Here is a 17,441-nt window from a genome sequence, read left to right as displayed (position 1 = left end):
TTAAAATTCAGTTTACTCCTAGGAAGAGGGCTAATCCTGCCCCTGTAATTCCCTACAGCCAAAATGTACCCCCCTCCCTGAGTGACAGTGCAATGCAAAGACACTCGCACGCTTATCTTCCCCAACCAGATGGCCGACTTGGATCAATGCACACACGCCACGATCAATGGGAGCGATAAAGAATTAGGAAAACAGTGGTACATGCTCCCAGAAAGCTTGTACACTGCATAATTATTTTATGATTCTACACATGGCTACATGTGATACTGGAGTCAAGAAGGAAAGGGATAATTAGAGAGCCAGAAAGAACCCGTACTGCACTACACACTTTGTCAGTCAGCAGTTCCCACTCGGCTCAACTCACCGCCGTTATCTCCTCTCCTGCCCTCTTGCAAACGAATTTAGGGAATATGTAAAATATTAGGGGGAGGCAGCTTCTGGGTTACAGAGAGAGGATATAGGAGATTACCGTGTCCTGTGATACGACAGCAAAAGTTTTTGTCTGAGGGCTGGGGTGAACTGCTCGAGCATCACTTGGCGGAGCGGAGTGTGGGGTGGCACCCGTGGGGCACAGGGGGACCTGCGATGAGCAAGGGCTGGGTCTGAACCCTTCTAGGGCTTTGTTGGGAGAGGGATGTAACTATGCCTGTCCAATAAAATATAGCTGTATATGTTACTCTCTGGGTTTGGGTTTTTCTTCCTCATCCTTTCCTTCCGGCAGCAATTTTGTGATTGGCTCCTTATATCCAGCCTATTTGCCACCACACCATTGAGCAGAAAAGGGGTGGGGAGGAAAAAGCTGCCCCCTCCCACACCGATCGAATGACACGGAATAAATATCAAAGTGCTGGATGGTTACGACCGTGAATCTGGATGCCAAAGAGCACATGACCGAGATTAGGGAGCAGAACAATGCCAAGCAGAAAGCTGCCCTTCATGGTGAGGCAGACAGGGAAAAATCACTGCACTAAGCACTCTGTGAAAACACCTCGTCACTGCCTGACACCACCAACGTGTCCTTGCCCTGAAATCGTGGATGGAAATTGAGGGAGGACAAGAAGATGAGCTCCCATCAGCATCAGAAGCACCCTTGTCCCTCCAAATGCCCCCATAAATAGGACCTTCCTGATGGTGATGGGTCCATGGCACGGTGCTGTTGTGCTAGGAGAGATCAAGGTAGGAAATACCTGAAAAGAATTATGGAGAGTTTCCTCACCAGCCAGATAAGTAGCAGAAGGGTGTGATGGAAAGCTAGACCTTGGAGAGGAGCAGGATAGACATCACCATCCCTTGCATGACTGCATTTCCTCCTGGGAGCTCAGTGCACGCTGCAGAGGTGTCACAGCTAGAGAGCATGTTCCAGAGACACCTGATCAGGTTCTTCTGCAGAGATGTGATATAGGGCCTCACTCCGCAACTCCTCATTCCTGCCCCAGCCCACTCCCTGCAGTGTAAATTAGGGCCAAACAGTATCTTTTTGGTAAAATAAACAAGCAGACATTGTGGTGGTGACGTGTTTGGAAATGCCTGTTTTAAACATGAAGGTTTAAAATAGGGGAACTGGCATGTGAATGCATGCAGCTGTCAAATTTGACTGCAGCATTCCTGCTGGCATTTGACTCAGATCAAGACCAGAGCCCAGGGCCCAGAGCCCTCGCCCTGAAACGCAGAACAAAACATCTCTAAGGCACAGTTATGCTAAAAACAGGCACAGCAAAAGTGCCTGCACTTTACTCTTCTTCTCCCCTCAGACACAAGCCATTGCGTGCTCGAAGGCAGAGCAAACTGCAGTGGCTTCACCAGTAGAAACAACCACTCCAGTGTGAACGTGTCTGTAAATCTGGACTCCTGATCAAAGATACCCCATGCACGACAAGTCAGTCACTAAATTGGCTGCAGCTCCAGCCCTGAGCACGCATTTCTGCTTGTTCATAAAGGTCTCCCATCTTACTGGGTCTCAAAGGTTTGACATCAGGAGAAAATTTTTCACGGAAATGGTCATTGGGCACTGGCAGAGGCTGCCCAGGGTGGTGGTTGAGTCACCTTCCCTGGAAGAGCTTCAAAGACGGGTGGACGAGGTGCTGAGGGGCATGGTTTAGTGATTGATGGGAATGGTTGGACTCAATGATCCGGTGGGTTCTTTCTAACCTAGTGATTCCATGATTCTACGATTCTATGAAATCAAAACACCCATTAGAGCTTGATTTGCCCATCAGTGTTTTGCTCCACTAAAATCATACGTACACGAGAAAGGTGAGGAAGAACATGGTATGACTTTGGACAAGTTAAGCAAACATCCTCCACTGCCAAGTCAGTGTCAATTCTTCCTATGAGGAAAACCATTCAGGCAACCTTGACTGCCAGCATCACTCTAGGAGCTGAACACCACAAGTGGATCAGTCTGGGATAGGGATGGGCACCAGTGGATCGGTGAGGTGAGGCACACAATGATATTAACTCTCCCATGTCTTCATCTCCTTTCTTCTGGAGATTGGTGGCGTCTGTGAGAAAGGAGATAAAGCTGGCATGTAGAGGTACATCTATAACAAGACACACTCATACTCTATCTCACTCAAGGGATCAAGTTGACTGGGCAGCTCTTCTTGAAGGAATTTTAGTCTTGGCCAACAGCGCGTGGCAGCTGATCATCTATAATCAACTCAATTGGATGAGCGTGTGATCTTCACTGGTGTAGATGGTCCAGATGTCACTGTCAAAGCAGTTTTGTTCTATCTGTACAGTTATGCATTGTCTCATATCTCGGAGAAACAGCTTTTCTGAAGGAGGTGGACAGTATAGAAATGAAAGGCCATTAATTTGACCACTATGGCTGTTTCAACTTCTTAATCGGAATTTTCCTATAAAAAAAATTACTTTTTGGACAGATATGAAATTTTTGTTGGTGCTTTCTGTTTCTTTTGATGTTTTACAGTTACATATGGAAAAAAAACTATTTCCTTTCCTGTAAAAATGCAATTTTTTGGTAAAAGTCTTGTTAATGTCTTATCTCAAACTGAGTATTTATCCTAAAAATAATAATTAAAAAAACACAGATTTGGTTTTAAAAGTTTTTTTATTCCTTTTTTTTTTTGTTGTTAAAAAATGATAGGTGGTTCAGATAGAAAAAGGAACTATTTCCAAAATTTCTCAAGAGAAATAACTGCCTTCACTAATCATTGTTTCCACAACGAAAAGGTTCTTTAGTGACACAGGTTCTGCCTTTGGAGTTGGCATCATACTGGGTAACAGCGTAATTAGAAATAGAGAGATGTAATAACTCTCCAGGTTGGAACAGATCTGTACGAGATCAGTTTTGCCTCACTTGGATATGGACTATCCATTTCTGGAGTGCAATTTAATTACTTCTGTGGTAGCAGGTGGTACATTTTGCATCTCCCCTGACTGGCAAAGTGCCTCTCCTCTGCCTCAGTCCAGTTCCCTGTGCCTTCGCTGAGTCCATCGTCTTCCTCTCTGGGTCTGTCACTTTTGCTCAGTGTTTTCCTGCCATAGCAGCTATGACAGACAGATTCTACCATTTGTTTTGGTAAGCAGAGACCTGGAGGCACAGCTGCAACCAAAGAAAACACACTCAGAAGAGTGTATTTTTTTCCAACCTCTCGTGGGTTAGTCAGCCTTTCCAACACATTATTAAATAATCTGACAGATGCCCCAAATTTTACCACCTGCTTTTGTCTAGGGATGTCTAGGACATGTGGGACATGATGGTCATGCTGCTTTTTCCTCAACCAGGCCTCTCCCAGAGGTTTTGTGTATCACAGCTATCTAGGCATTGACTCTAGGACGGCTGGATGTATCAGCTTTTCTTAACACAACTGTGGTAAGTCTTAGCATGACTGTTGGTGTCTTCTGGTAAGGCTGGTCCATGCCACTCATAGAGTAACTTGAAGCTTGCATGCTGTGGTCTCTCCTCAGTATCAAGATTGGAAGTGCAAATTTGTGTCCTGTCACGAGAGAGAGCTTGAAAGCAACTGGGGTGAGTTGACAAAATACCCAGAAGCAATCCCACCACGGAGCAGCTCATGATTCCCCTCCACTCTGTGTGTGGATTGTTCATGGGATGGGAGAACATCCAGTTGCATGTGGAAAGTCACTTGCTAAGGAAGCTCTTGGGGTAGCTGCTGTGGACAGGTTCCAGCAAACCTATTTTCCGAAGTGCACTGGGTAAAAGATAGAATCATAGAATCACCACGTTGGAAGAGACCCACTGGATCATCGAGTCCAACCATTCCTATCAAACACTAACCCATGTCCCTCAGCACCTCGTCCACCCGTCCCTTAAACCCCTCCAGGGAAGGTGACTCAACCCCCTCCCTGGGCAGCCTCTGCCAGTGCCCAATGACCCTTTCTGTGAAAAATTTTTTTCCTAATGTCCAGCCTGAACCTCCCCTGGCGGAGCTTGAGGCCATTCCCCCTTGTCCTCCCCTGTCACCTGGGAGAAGAGGCCAGCACCCTCCTCTCCACAACCCTCCTTTCATATGCGCATCACACAGCATATGTATGGGACACATATCACAGAATCATGGACTCATAAAGAAGAACATTCAGTTCCAACCCCCTCTGCCATGAGCAGGGACACCTTCCACTCACTCAAAGCCTCATCCAACCTGGTCTTGAACACCTCCAGGGATGGGGCAGCCATGACTTCAGGCAAGCTCCACAGGGCCTCCTCACCCTCACAGGAAAACATTTCTTCCTAAGATCTCATCTCAATCTTCCCTCTTTCAGCTTAAAACAGAATCACAGAATCACAGAATAACCAGGCTGGAAGAGACCCACCGGATCACCGAGTCCAACCGTTCCTACCAAACACTAAACCATATCCCTCAGCACCTCGTCCACCCGTGCCTTAAACACCTCCAGGGAAGGCGACTCAACCACCTCCCTGGGCAGCCTGTTCCAGTGCCCAATGACCCTTTCTGTAAAGAATTTTTTCCTAACGTCTAGCCTAAACCTCCCCTGTCGGAGCTTGAGGCCATAAAACATTCCCTCTTGTCCTGTCCCTGTGCTCCCTAATAAAGAGCCCCTCCCCAGCTTTTCTGGAGCCCTTTTCTGTACTGGAAGCTGCTCTAGGGTCTCCCTGGAGCCTTCTCTTCTCCAGGCTGAACAACCCCAACTCTCTCAGCCTGTCCTTGTACAGGAGATGCTCCAGCCCTCGAACCATCTTCGTAGCCTCCTCTGAACTCATTGCAAGGGGAATGTGAAAACATAGGACATAAATGTTACTCCTAATGACATTCAGAATTCACTGATAAAAAAGGAAATAACTTTTACTTCTTTGCTATTAAGCTCAAGCGGGACTTAAATCTCTGATGCAAGTAGGCTGCTAGAGAAGCAAGCAACATTTTTTTGTGTCATATCTATATGCTGGTTTTATTTTGATTTTGTCTCTTGTCTCTTGTAAAGGCCAAGTAGCCTATTCTGTCTATTCTTTTCCATTATTTCCTACTTTATTTTAGGTTCTAGTTTGGGCCTTGAACAATAACACTGTTATCAGAGAGCGGTGCCTTGGACTCACGGAGTCTTTCAGAAAATATTGGTGCTGCCTTCCATAAAACATTTTAAACACATGCTATTTGTTTTTAGTCTCCCTTCTGGTTTTACACACTACAAAGAGGACATTTAATATGTACAGTAGAATTAATAGGGATGCAATGTAAGCAGGACTTACATTCAAAATACACCTCCACAAAACAAAGGAGCAGCTGTGAAAATGCAGAGCCCGCTAAAAATTTTTTACTTGGGTATCACATTTGCTAAAAGATTTACTCTGCAAAGTTTTATCTAATTTCCCATTCATTCAATTAAGCAGAGAGATAAATGCCTGGATCCCAAGAGGTCAGGGAAAACTATGTATAACTCCCCCTTACACTTGCGATCAAGACTCTGCTCGGTTTCATGGTTATTGTTATAAAGTTCATGCTTACAGGCTCTGACCCACCGATAGATGAATATCTCCGTACTCAAAATCCCACAGATCTCTCCAGATCAAGAGGATTCAAACAATGTAGGCAATGATACTCCATTTCACAAGGCTAGAGAGATGCTTTTTCAGTTCTGCTGGGAGGAAGCACCAGAACTCATGTGTTACCAGAGCCACAAGTTCAGAGTCAGAACAAAGTACCCACCAAGTGGATTGAAAGAAAGATTGAACACAGAGTGAGCACAGCCAGAGAGACTCATCCTAAAAGCACAGAGCTGAAAAGACAGTTCCTGGTCACTCTAATGCATCAGGAGAGAGCATGGCTGAGATGTCCCAGTGTCCCACCACACCATCACCAGTTGGGAGCTGCTGTCAGCAGGTTTTGAGGCCAGCGAGTTCCCAGGATGGGGAAGAAACGATGGCTGACCACCACCACATTGAATCATCCAGACTGCAGCTGCAGGACATGACAGAGGCTTGCTAGTGCCAAGAGTACTATGGAAGCTGCAGAAACACAGACACATTTCAATTTCACCCTGCCTTTGAAGGAACTGCATTAGGAACTGAATAAACTCTATTTAGCCTTTTTCTTCATACCTTCTAATTCCACCAAGGTTTTTTGAGTCACTTTGGGCACTCACACTGGGCACAAACATGCAACAAAGACCTACTTGTACCTTATTGACTTTATACTGCAAATATAGTCCTGTTTCTGGATTGCAAGGGTTTTTCCTGCAATTTACACCTCCTGATGCTTATACTGGTAATGGGAGTGTGAAATTCCAGCACCAAGCAGACCAAAGAGAAATTGATACTCTTGCAGTCCTGGTCGGCAAGATGTTTTCAGATTGTCTTGTCCCAAACACTGATGAACAGCTGAACTGCAGAAGGATAGCAGCTCCTGTATGTATTCAAGGCAAAACATTTGGCAGTAAGTTTGATGAGACCACTACCTCTTCTCTTAATCTGTGTTGTCTAAGTATTTTTTTCTGCTCACCCATTTGGTGGCTATAAAATTCTACTTACAGTGAAAATTCTTTGAGGATGAAAATAATCTTGGATGTTTTTTTAAAAAGCACAATAAGCCACAATCAGGCTGTAGTAATTCTGTGATAATTCTCCTACTGCTGCTACAACTACTACTGTAATTAGAGTTTACCCCTTATTGATACCTGGATTAACAATTAACTTCCAAAATCATCGTCAGATGTAGAGGTATGCAGAAGTTTGCAGATATGGGCCTCTGATAACAAACACGGTTGCTTGTCAACACTAATATAAAATGTTCATTCATGTACTGAAGAAGGAACACTTTGGGACGCAGAGTAGACTTTCTTAGATTTTGATATGTGTTTGTAAAAATGAAGAAAATGAGACAAATTATGGAGAAGACCTAAGATATTATTCTATATGTTTAATCAGAAAACTCTGATTAAGCATATGTTAATACATTGTCTGGTTTTAATAAGCTTGAAAATACCATCAGCAATTAACTGGCAAAGCAGAATAATGTTGCATAGTCAAGCAAGGGTAATTGTGCTCATTATATTGCCAGAGATATGGTTGATCAAAAAGAAAAACACTCTTTTCCCTGAAGTTCATTTACAGTATTTAGGTAGAATCTGCACTGAGTTCATAGCCATTATTCTGTTTCACAGAGAAACCACTCACCAACCTGTGAGCACGTAGCATATTGCCAACGCGCGTGATGGGTCCCTCGCTGGATGCGTGCATCGCTTTTTCCAAGGCTGTCAGTGCTATTTTTCCATTTCACCTGAAATATCCGTATTTATCCCTCAAGATGCAACACCAGCCTCTTCTCATTTTGTGTTGTGGAGAGAAATTGTTGAGGGACAGCAGGTTGCTGAACCACTCTTTGAAGGAAAACTTATCTCAGTCAATTTACGTGGAAAGAAGAATAAGGTAGAACCTCGTTACTATTAAGAGTGAAAATCCTGGTTGTTTTTCTACAGTGACATAATTATAGAATCATAGAATCGCAGAATCATAGACTGGTTTGGATTGGAAAGGACCTTAAAGATTATCCAGTTCCAAACCCCTGCCACGGGCAGGGACACCTCCCACTGGATCAGGGGCTCCAAGCCCCATCCAACCTGGCCTTGAACCCCTCCAGGGATGGGGCAGCCACCACTTTTCTGGGCAACCTTGGCCAGAGTCTCTCCATCCTCACAAATAAAAAATTGATTCCTACAGCTACCTTCTTTCAGTTTAAGTCTCTGTTCCCTCTTGTCCTGCCTCTGTACTCCTTGACAAAGAGCCCCCTCCACAGCATCCCTGTAGGCTCCCTTTCACCTGCTCAAAGGTCTCCCCGCAGCCTTCTCTTCTCCAGGCCGAACAACCCCAACTCTCTCAATCTGTCCTCATATGGAAGGTGCTCCAGCACTCGGATCATCTTTGTGGCCTCCTCTGGACCTGCTCTAACAGATCCATGGCCTTCCTGTGCTGAGGACTTCAGAACTGAATGCTGGACTCAAGGTGAGGTCTCACGAGAGCAGAGCAGAGGGGCAGAATCACCTCCCTTGACCTGCTGGTCACACTTCTTCTGATGCAGCCCAGGATAGGTTTGGCTTTCTGGGCTGCAAGTGCATGTTGGCTGCTCATGTTAAACTTCTCATCCACCAGCACCCAGAAGACCTTCTCTTCAGAGCTGCTGTCAATCCATTCTTCGCCCAGTCTGTAATTGTGCTTAGGAGTGCCTCGATCCAGATGCAGGACCTTGCACTTGGCTTTATTGAACTTCATGAGGTTAACACGGGTGCATGTCTCAAGCCTGTCAAGGTCCCTCTAGACAGCATCCCTTCGTTCCACAGCTTCACGTTGCCAGCAAACCTGCTGAGGGTGCCCTCATGTCTCTGACAAACGTTAAACACCAGCCCCAGTACCAACCCCTGAGGAACACTGCTTGTCACCAGCCATCCAGGAATGCAAAAGAGGCAATGCTTGTCAGCAGAAGGAAGAAAAAGAGCGAATATAGCTGGGAGAAAGAAAAAATGCAGGGCACGCAAATCATATTCACAACAAAATGTTCATAGTTTTTCTAATCCAAAACTAGGCTTTTGAGGTTTGGCTTTTCCGCTACTATCTTTTTCCTGGATGGAACAAACTGTCTGGATCATCCTGAAAAATGACAACACCTTTTCCAACCAAAGGGCACACACAACCAGTAAATGATGACTCCATAAAAAATTGCCTCCTTTGTTTGGGCCTTGTTCTGCATATGAACAAGCACTTCACCCAATCCCCTCATCCTTGCCTCTTATTTCCACATTTACCTGCATTTATTGCTTATTGTGAATATGATGCATTTAATGCCTCAATGTATTCAAATGGGGTCTGCAGCTGTAGGTGCTCAGCACTGCACCTACATGTTTCTTTGATAGCTTGGCCCTGGCTTTCTTATCCAGTGTAACCAAGCACTGATAACCTCCAGGGATACATAACAACCTCTTTTTCCAAGTCAGAAAAGTTTCAGTTGTGTCAATATTTCCTTAGCAATATCTATATATTGTTTCAGACACATGTGCTGATACGATGCCGGCACCCACATTTTCAACAGAAAGACCCGTGGGCTTGAATTATAACTCTAATTTTACTCACTCTCAGTGCTTTGTCTTTTTAATTTATGTTTCTGAAAACCCTTTTTTTCTGCCTCAAAAAAAGAAAGAACATCACTCTGATTTTGTGCAAAACTAATTTTTTAACTTACAGTAATTTTTCTAAATTTCTATTTTATGCAAATATTTTGTACGAGTCTCATGGGCAAACACGTAAAACAATTTTTAATATATCATCAAGACATATAGAGAAGACAAAGAAGAAAATATGATGAGGTTCATTGTCAAATCAAAATCTGCATCTGGCCAATAATTCACCAGTGTATTTCTATCAAGGACAAGGGAGTTACATCAGCTCGATTTCGAATAAGAAAGTTCAAGGAAAAGGCTCTGAGCCTTTAAGCACAGATTCCTTTCATGAAAAGAGTCAGGAGGCAGCAATTAAACTCAGAAGCATTGGGATGAACGTGCCCTCCCCATGCCCGGCTCAGAGACCACACACGCGCCAGATGATTCTCAGAGGATGAATGTATCTTGCTCTGGAAAGGGCCGGGTCAGTTGTAGCCAAAAGCTCTTTGAGGTTTTGGCTCAAAGGTGCAGCCCTGAAAAACAGAGAGACTCCTGATGAAGTTGCCCCTTTTGGAGTACACAGGACATTGACCCAATTTGCACAGACCTTCGGCATTAGCATAGACCCATTTCAAGTGAGGCCTTTGAACATCAGTTGCCTCCAAATTCCATTACATCTCTCCCTGCTGCGTTTTGTGCTTGAAGTATCAGGCAAGGGCTGAGAGAAGAAAAGGAAAAGAAAAAAACCCATTAAGTTGAATCCTAAGCCCAAATAATTAGACAAGTTTTGGTTAATTCTCTAATATTTTATTGCTGATTCTCTATTTGACAGAATAAAATCTGATTTTTTTCACCTTGACACATAGGCCAGTTTGTCTGGAGGTTCATAACTATGAATGAGTCATGGAGAGGGGCAAACACCACCTTTGCATATGTTTGTCACAGCATTTCATATTTGTTCGCAGCCTCATCTATTGTACAAGCAAATTTCAGAGTCATCCTTCAGGTATTCTGAGAGAAATTCACTTGGAGAGGGAAAGAAATGCAGAACGACTTTACTGTCTGGCAGATAAGCTTAAGGGTAAGAATATCTCATCCTTTGTCACTGACACAAGGCAGACTTAGGTTCACTGGATAATTTTAAAGGGAAAACTCCTCATAGAAAAATGCTGTGTGAACAGTGGAGAGTTTAAGCTTCACACCGGAAAGTAGCAGGGGTTTTTATTTCATGTGGAGGCGAAGATCCAGCCCAGGCCTGGCAGGGAGGGGACTCATTGCTTTTGAAATTAGCCTGGGAGTAGAGGACAACTGAAAGAGTAAAGTCCAGCTAGTTGGATTGCCTAAATCTTTTTGTATCTTCAGGAGCAAGTATTTAAACTTCATGCCTAGCAAATGCAGGGAGAAAGGCTATTTCTTCTAAACAGCCAGCACTTTGGTGCACTCCACCATCATTACAGGTCTTATGAGGAACGGCTGAGAGAGCTGGGGGTGTTTAGCCTGGAGAAGAGGAGGCTGAGGGGAGACCTCATTGCTCTCTACAACTCCCTGAAAGGAGGTTGTGGAGAGGAGGGAGCTGGGCTCTTCTCCCAGGTGACAGGGGACAGGATGAGAGGGAATGGCCTCAAGCTCCATCAGGGGAGGTTTAGGCTGAACATGAGGAAAAAATTTTTTGCAGAAAGGGTCATTGGGCACTGGCAGAGGCTGCCCAGGGAAGGGGGTTGTTTCACCTTCCCTGGAGGTGTTTAAGGGACGGGTGGATGAGGTGCTGAGGGACATGGTTTAGTGTTTCATAGGAACGGTTGGACTCAATGATCCGGTGGGTCTCTTCCAACCTGATTATTCTATGATTCTATGATTCATTAGTCTCTGTAAGTGAGGGCACCAATGCTCAATGCCTGTAAAACCTACTTGAAGGCAGGACCTACCAACCAAAGTCATCAAGAGGGGCTCCTCGCCTGGACTAGAGCCCTGCTGCTGTGTGTTGTTTTACTTGTACTCACTTTGATGGGGCACCCATGACTTCTCTGGGCAACCTGTGCCAGTGCCTCACCACCTTCACAGGAAAACGTTTCTTCCTAATATGTGATCTAAATGTACCCTCTTTCAGTTTAAAACTATTCCCCCCCATCCTGTTCCTGCACTCCCTGACAAAGAGCCCCTCCCCAGCACCCTTGTAGGCCCTTTTCTCTACTGGAAGCTGCTCTAAGGTCTCCCTGCAGCTTTCTCTTCTCCAGGCTGAACACCATCAACTCTCTCAGCCTGTCCTTGTATGGGAGGTGCTCCAGCCCTCTTATCATCTTCACGGTCTCCTCTGGCTCTCTCTAATAGATCCATATCCTATCCATGACCTTCCTTTGCTGAGGGCTTCAGAACTGAGCACAGGACTCAAGCTGAGAAAGCACAGGAGCGGACTAGAGGGGCAAAATCACCTTTCTTGTCCTGCTGGTTTGAAATTCGCTGAAAATCCACTTGAAGGACTTGAGATGTGATGCATCATCATTAAGAAGGTACAAGATGACATTTCCTACTAGCTAGAGTTTTGTAAATGTTGATGGCTTTACGCACAGTTCTCTCACATTGTTGCACTTTTCCTGCAAAATGACAAAATACTGCAGGAACAAGGTGAGGTCACCTCCAGAGAAGACAGGACAGGAGAAGGAAGCAAACAGCAGAGGATATTACTTGTGCACGCTGTTATGGAAGAGATTACTGTCAGGGAAGCCTGAGCTGAATGGACACCTTCAACAAAGAGAGATAGCGCTACAGCTACATAGTCTTTGAAATTCTTTCCTCTGAGCAACAGTATTACCTCTGCCTCACTAAGATTCAGCTTCAATGAGCTCTTCTTCCTTCATAAGACTGTCCTGATGTGAAGGATGTAGCTCTGCGTGGTGGCAAATAGGGAAGGCTGTGTGTTATCTGTCTGCTGCTGGCACTCAAAGCAACGTTGCCTAATGAGTTTATCTTTGGGTTTCACAGAGGTTTTATAAAAAGCTGGAGAGGAGCTGATCTTTGTGAGACTCCACAAACAAAGATCTTGGAGGTGCAGCTTTATTTAGTCCATTTTAGCATTTCGCCCTGCAGTCTTGACACGTTTTCCATGAGAAGGCAGACCCGCACGGTCTCCAGGGTGAAAACAACTTGATGAGGTTCTTAGTTGGTGTTTGGCCAACTTCACAGAGCTTGCCCAGGAGCGAGAGCTCGGCTGAAGGGATGCAATAAGCTGGAACTGATATACCACAGTGCGGGAGGTTTCCTTCATGTCTGCAGGATGGAAATGACATGGACTAGATTAACAAGACTTCAGGGCACAGGGAGGAAGGGGGTAGATTTAACATCATCTAGAACTTCTCAGGTGCAACTGCACCGCTCCCTGGGAACAAAGACAAGCTGTTAACTGGTGCACACAAGCCATTTTGTTTCAGAAAACCACAGATACAAAGAGCAGCTCTGCCTAAGAAGTGCAATTTGATTTAAGGTTGCTATAACAATTCTGCATGGAGCATGGTTGCTTTTGTGCTTTGACAGCCACTTTTGAACACACATTCTGACTATAATTTCTCAGGGTGGAAAAATCACCCACCAGCCTTCTCTCTTGACAAAAGCTGCAAACCTTGATGGGCATCAGAACGCAGTTTTGCAGATTATTTGGCGCTGATGTCTTCTCTCTGTTGACCAACAATAGGACCCAAAGGAATGGCAGGAAGCTGTGCCATGAGAGGCTTAGGGTGGATATTATGAAAAAGTTCTTCCTCCAGAGGATGGTGGAGCAACGGAACAGCTCCCCAAGGAAGCAGTCATGGTGCCAAGGCTGGCAATATTTAGGAGGCATTTGGACAATGCTCTCAGGCACACGGTGTGAATGTTGGGGCTGTCCCACGCAGGGACAGGAGTTAGACTCAATAATCTTTGTGTGTCCCTTCCAACTCAGGACATTCTATAATTCTGTGGAACACCCTACTCAGATGTTCCTTTCCATGTAATTATCAGTATTCACAAAGTATAGCCAGTTTTGAAAGAATTTCCTACCTTAAGAATTAGAGAACTTCACCTGAGAATGAATAGATTTTAATAGTTATCATCAACAGACTGTGGGCTTGCTAATAAGGATGAGAAACCTAATGGATGAGAAACATGAGAAAACTCCAGAAACTAAATGTTGTGAGGATTCATCTTCTTGAATGGCGATTCATGCATGCAATTCCCATGAGTATTACCAGGAGTTATGAATATAAATCCTAGCACATCAAGAAGGGAATATAACCCCTAGTGGTTAGGAATTAAAAACATTCTGAGGGGCGCAGAGTCTCATCTTAAGACACAGAGTCACTGTGTGCATCTAAATCCCTGCACACCAAGATGCGATTGTTAGGATCACAGAAATAACAATGACGATGCAGCCTGTGCGGTGCTTTTGAAATTGGATGACACAGAGACATCTTTCCAAATTAGCGATTTCAAATTGCAGGTGGCAGGCACATTCAGTTTTCATCCATCCTGTAAGCCTGGAGCTGGTTTCCCTAATACAGCATTTCCCAGATGTTTAGACCCCAGGTGTGCTACAGGGTTCTTATTGATGAGATTTAAATTCTTCTCTCTTTTTTTCCGGTACTGCTTATGATAGGAATGAAGATAACTGCATTGGGTCATATCTTTCATTATCACACAATCTTTCTTTATTCCTTGCATTACTGATGATGTGTTTAACTCTTTTTACATTGAGTTTGTTGAGATTATACGTATATTTGTGTACAGGACATGTTCTTACCTTGAACCAGGATATTCTGGTTCATTCATTTGGAAGCATCATAGAATCACAGAATCATAGACTGGTTTGGGTTGGAATGGACCTTGAAGATCATCCCGTTCAAACCCCCTGCAATGGGTAGGGACACCTCCCACTAGATCAAGCTGCTCAAGGTCCCACCCAAACTAGCCCTGAACACCTCTATGGATGGGGCATCCATGACTTCTCTGGGCAGCCTGGGCCAGGGCCTCACCACCCTCCCTACCAATTTAAAGCCATTCCCTCTTGTCCTATCACTCCAGGCCCTTGTAAAAAGTCCCCAGCTTTGCTATAGCCCCTTTCAGGTACTGGAAGGCTGCTATACCATCTTTTACATTTCTGCACTTAGTTTCACCTGTAAAGGAGTTTTTCTTCTACGTAGAGAGTTATGGAGATCTGAAGAGTTGTGCGTATTTTCCTTTAAGATACTCTCAGGTCCACCAACGTTCATAATATTGAGGCAAGAATCCCAGAGTGAAGTGCTATGTTCTGTGCTATTCAAGAAGTCGCAAGACTTACCCAATGTTTTCCACCATATTAAAATGTCTGCTGTCCAAAGATAAAAAATAAAATTATCCATATGGGGCTATAATGTGAAATAAGTAGGCAGATACTCTCCATGACGTACTGTGCAACACGCAGCAAACCAGATAGTCCTCTTCCAAAAGGTCTATAGGATGGCAGACCAAAGAATGAGACCCTGAAAATGGAATAAATCCATCCCTAATCACTATCAAAATGCTGAGTTTGTAGTAGATATTTCTCTTATCAAAACCTATAGCTGGATTTGCTGATATGTACAATTTCACAGGTATTTACTAGCCAGAGAAACAGGTCATCTAGGGGGAAAACTGTCTCCCAGAAGATGAGATGAAGAGCTGTGACCCAACAACTAAATAAAGATCTCCCTATACAGCAAAAAGTTGCAGTTATTGTAATTCCTGAAAATGCCACGGAGCTGGATTCACAAGTCTCTTCCAGCTGCACATAGAATCATAGAATAACCAGGTTGGAAGAGACCCACCAGATCATCCCGCACAAGGGTTTGGATCAGAAGGGACCTTCAAGATCATTTAGCTTCAACCTCCATGCCATGGACAGGGGCTCCTTCCACTGGATCAGGTTGCTCGAAGTCTCATCCAGCCTATCCCTCTGTCTTTCATGACCCGTCCCATATCTCTACCAGCTGCAACATGTGCCTTTATGCCAATAACCCCAAAGTTTATTCATTAAGGGACCGATACTAGAAATAAACACTATCATTATTCAGGTTTGCTATCAGTACCAGAATGTATTGTATTTCAGAAAATACAACATAGGCTGTGGAGTACTATATTTTGCTTTTTCTTCCTGTTTCTGAATGAATTGATCTCCTGGTTATTCCACTGTCATTTTAATTGCCAAGGAGAAGCCTGAATGATGATCTTACTGGCATCAAAGAGACACAGGGGGGATGGCTCCTGTGACTGGAGTGTCAGAAAGAAAGGATATGCTCTTTCAAAAGGACAGGCAGGGGAGACAAGGCAGGGGTGTTGCTCTCTGTCAATGACCAGTTGGAGTGCATGGAGCTCCACCTGGGGATGGATGAGGAGCTTCAGGGTCAGGATTAAAGGAGGGCAGAGACAGGCTGAGGGAGTTGGGGTTGTTCAGCCTGGCAAGGAGAAGGCTGCAGGGATACCTTATAGTGACCTTCCAGTACTTAAAGGGGGCTACAGGAAAGATGAGGAAGGATGTTTTACAAGGGTATGTAGTGACAGGACTAAGGTGGCTTTAAATTGAAAGAAGGTAGATGTAGATTAGATTTAAGGAAGCAATATTTTCCTGTGAGGGTGAGGAGGCACTGGCACAGGTTGCCCAGAGGAGTCATTGATGCCCCAAGCCTGGAGGTGTTCAAGGTGGGGTTGGATGAGGCATTGAACAACCTGGTCTAGTGGGAGGTGTCCCTGCCCATGGAAGGGGATTGGAAGCAGATGATCTTCAGGGTCCCTAACAGCTCAAACCATTCTGTGAATCTCTTCTATTATTCTATGAATTTGCTTTTTCTCAAACAAGAACTGAATGAACACAGATTTTCTGTGCAGCCTCTTGAAACACCACAGTGAGTTAATTCATATTTCCTTTTTTGTCCAAGTACCGAAACTAGAAACTTGGCCTTGGGAGTCACACTCAGCCACTGCTGGCAGAGAAACACTGCTGGGTGACATCTGTCATCAGCCACCACTGAGCTGAAACGTTCAGTTTAATGCAATTTGTGCATTAAACAAGCAAATAAACAAAAAGCCTTCCAAGAATTCTCCAAAAGCGGTTTGAAGCAGAAGTAAATTTGAGAAAATTAAATACATTTTTCAACCATTCCTGCATCAGAAAAATTTGCATCAATTATCACATGAATTTTGTGCTGTGCTCTGCAGAGGTTTGTTTGAACTGCAATGTGAAAAATGTCAGGAAGTGATTCTGACCAATCTAATTGTGGTCTATAGGGCTTGTCCAGACAGAGGAATTTAGGTAGTACTTTAATCTAGGAAAAATACCTGATCGAAACTTGCCTTTTAACTCCTAGAGAAAGATGTATGAGGAAGTCTCTTGGGTAGAACTACGGAGACATTAGAGCAGCTTTCCAGTAGTTAAAGGGGGCTCCAAGAAAGCTGGGCTCTTTCTCAGGGAGTGCAGAGATAGGACAAGAGGGAATGGTTTTAAGCTGAAACAGGGGAGATTTAGATGAGATCTTAGGAAGAAGTGTTTCCTATGAGGATGGGGAGGCCCTGGCCCAGGTTGCCCGGAGAAGTGGTGGCCACCCCATCCCTGGAGGTGTTCAAGGCCAGGTTGGATGGGGCTTGGAGCCCCTGATCCAGCGGGAGGTGTCCCTGCCCGTGGCAGCAGATTGGAACAGGATGATCTTCAAGGTCTCCTCCAACCCAAGTGATTCTATGATTCTGTTCTATGAGCTGGTCTGGGATGTGCAGTATGTCAGTAAGGACCACCCAGACTTACAGTGCTGACTCCATGGAAGCAAAGGGGTGCCCATTGCTTTCTGACTGCCTCTGAGATGGACCAGTTTGTCCCAGAGCTC

General features: G+C 44.6%; 1 long non-coding RNA gene across 1 annotated transcript in view; it reads left to right on the top strand.

Annotated features, from left to right (window-relative positions):
* Positions 1 to 17,239, top strand: part of LOC138720595 (uncharacterized) — a 512,056-nt gene extending 494,817 nt beyond the window's left edge. Inside the window, exon 3 of the long non-coding RNA XR_011337440.1 lies at positions 17,157 to 17,239. This is a non-coding gene — a long non-coding RNA (uncharacterized lncRNA). The remainder of the gene's footprint in view (positions 1 to 17,156) is intronic.
* Positions 17,240 to 17,441: the final 202 nt, after the last annotated feature.

Source organism: Phaenicophaeus curvirostris, chromosome 5 (genome assembly GCF_032191515.1).
Source record: "Phaenicophaeus curvirostris isolate KB17595 chromosome 5, BPBGC_Pcur_1.0, whole genome shotgun sequence".
NCBI lineage: Eukaryota > Metazoa > Chordata > Aves > Cuculiformes > Cuculidae > Phaenicophaeus > Phaenicophaeus curvirostris.
The sequence above is the reverse complement of the archived record's forward strand: the minus strand, read 5'-3'. Positions and strand labels throughout refer to the sequence as shown.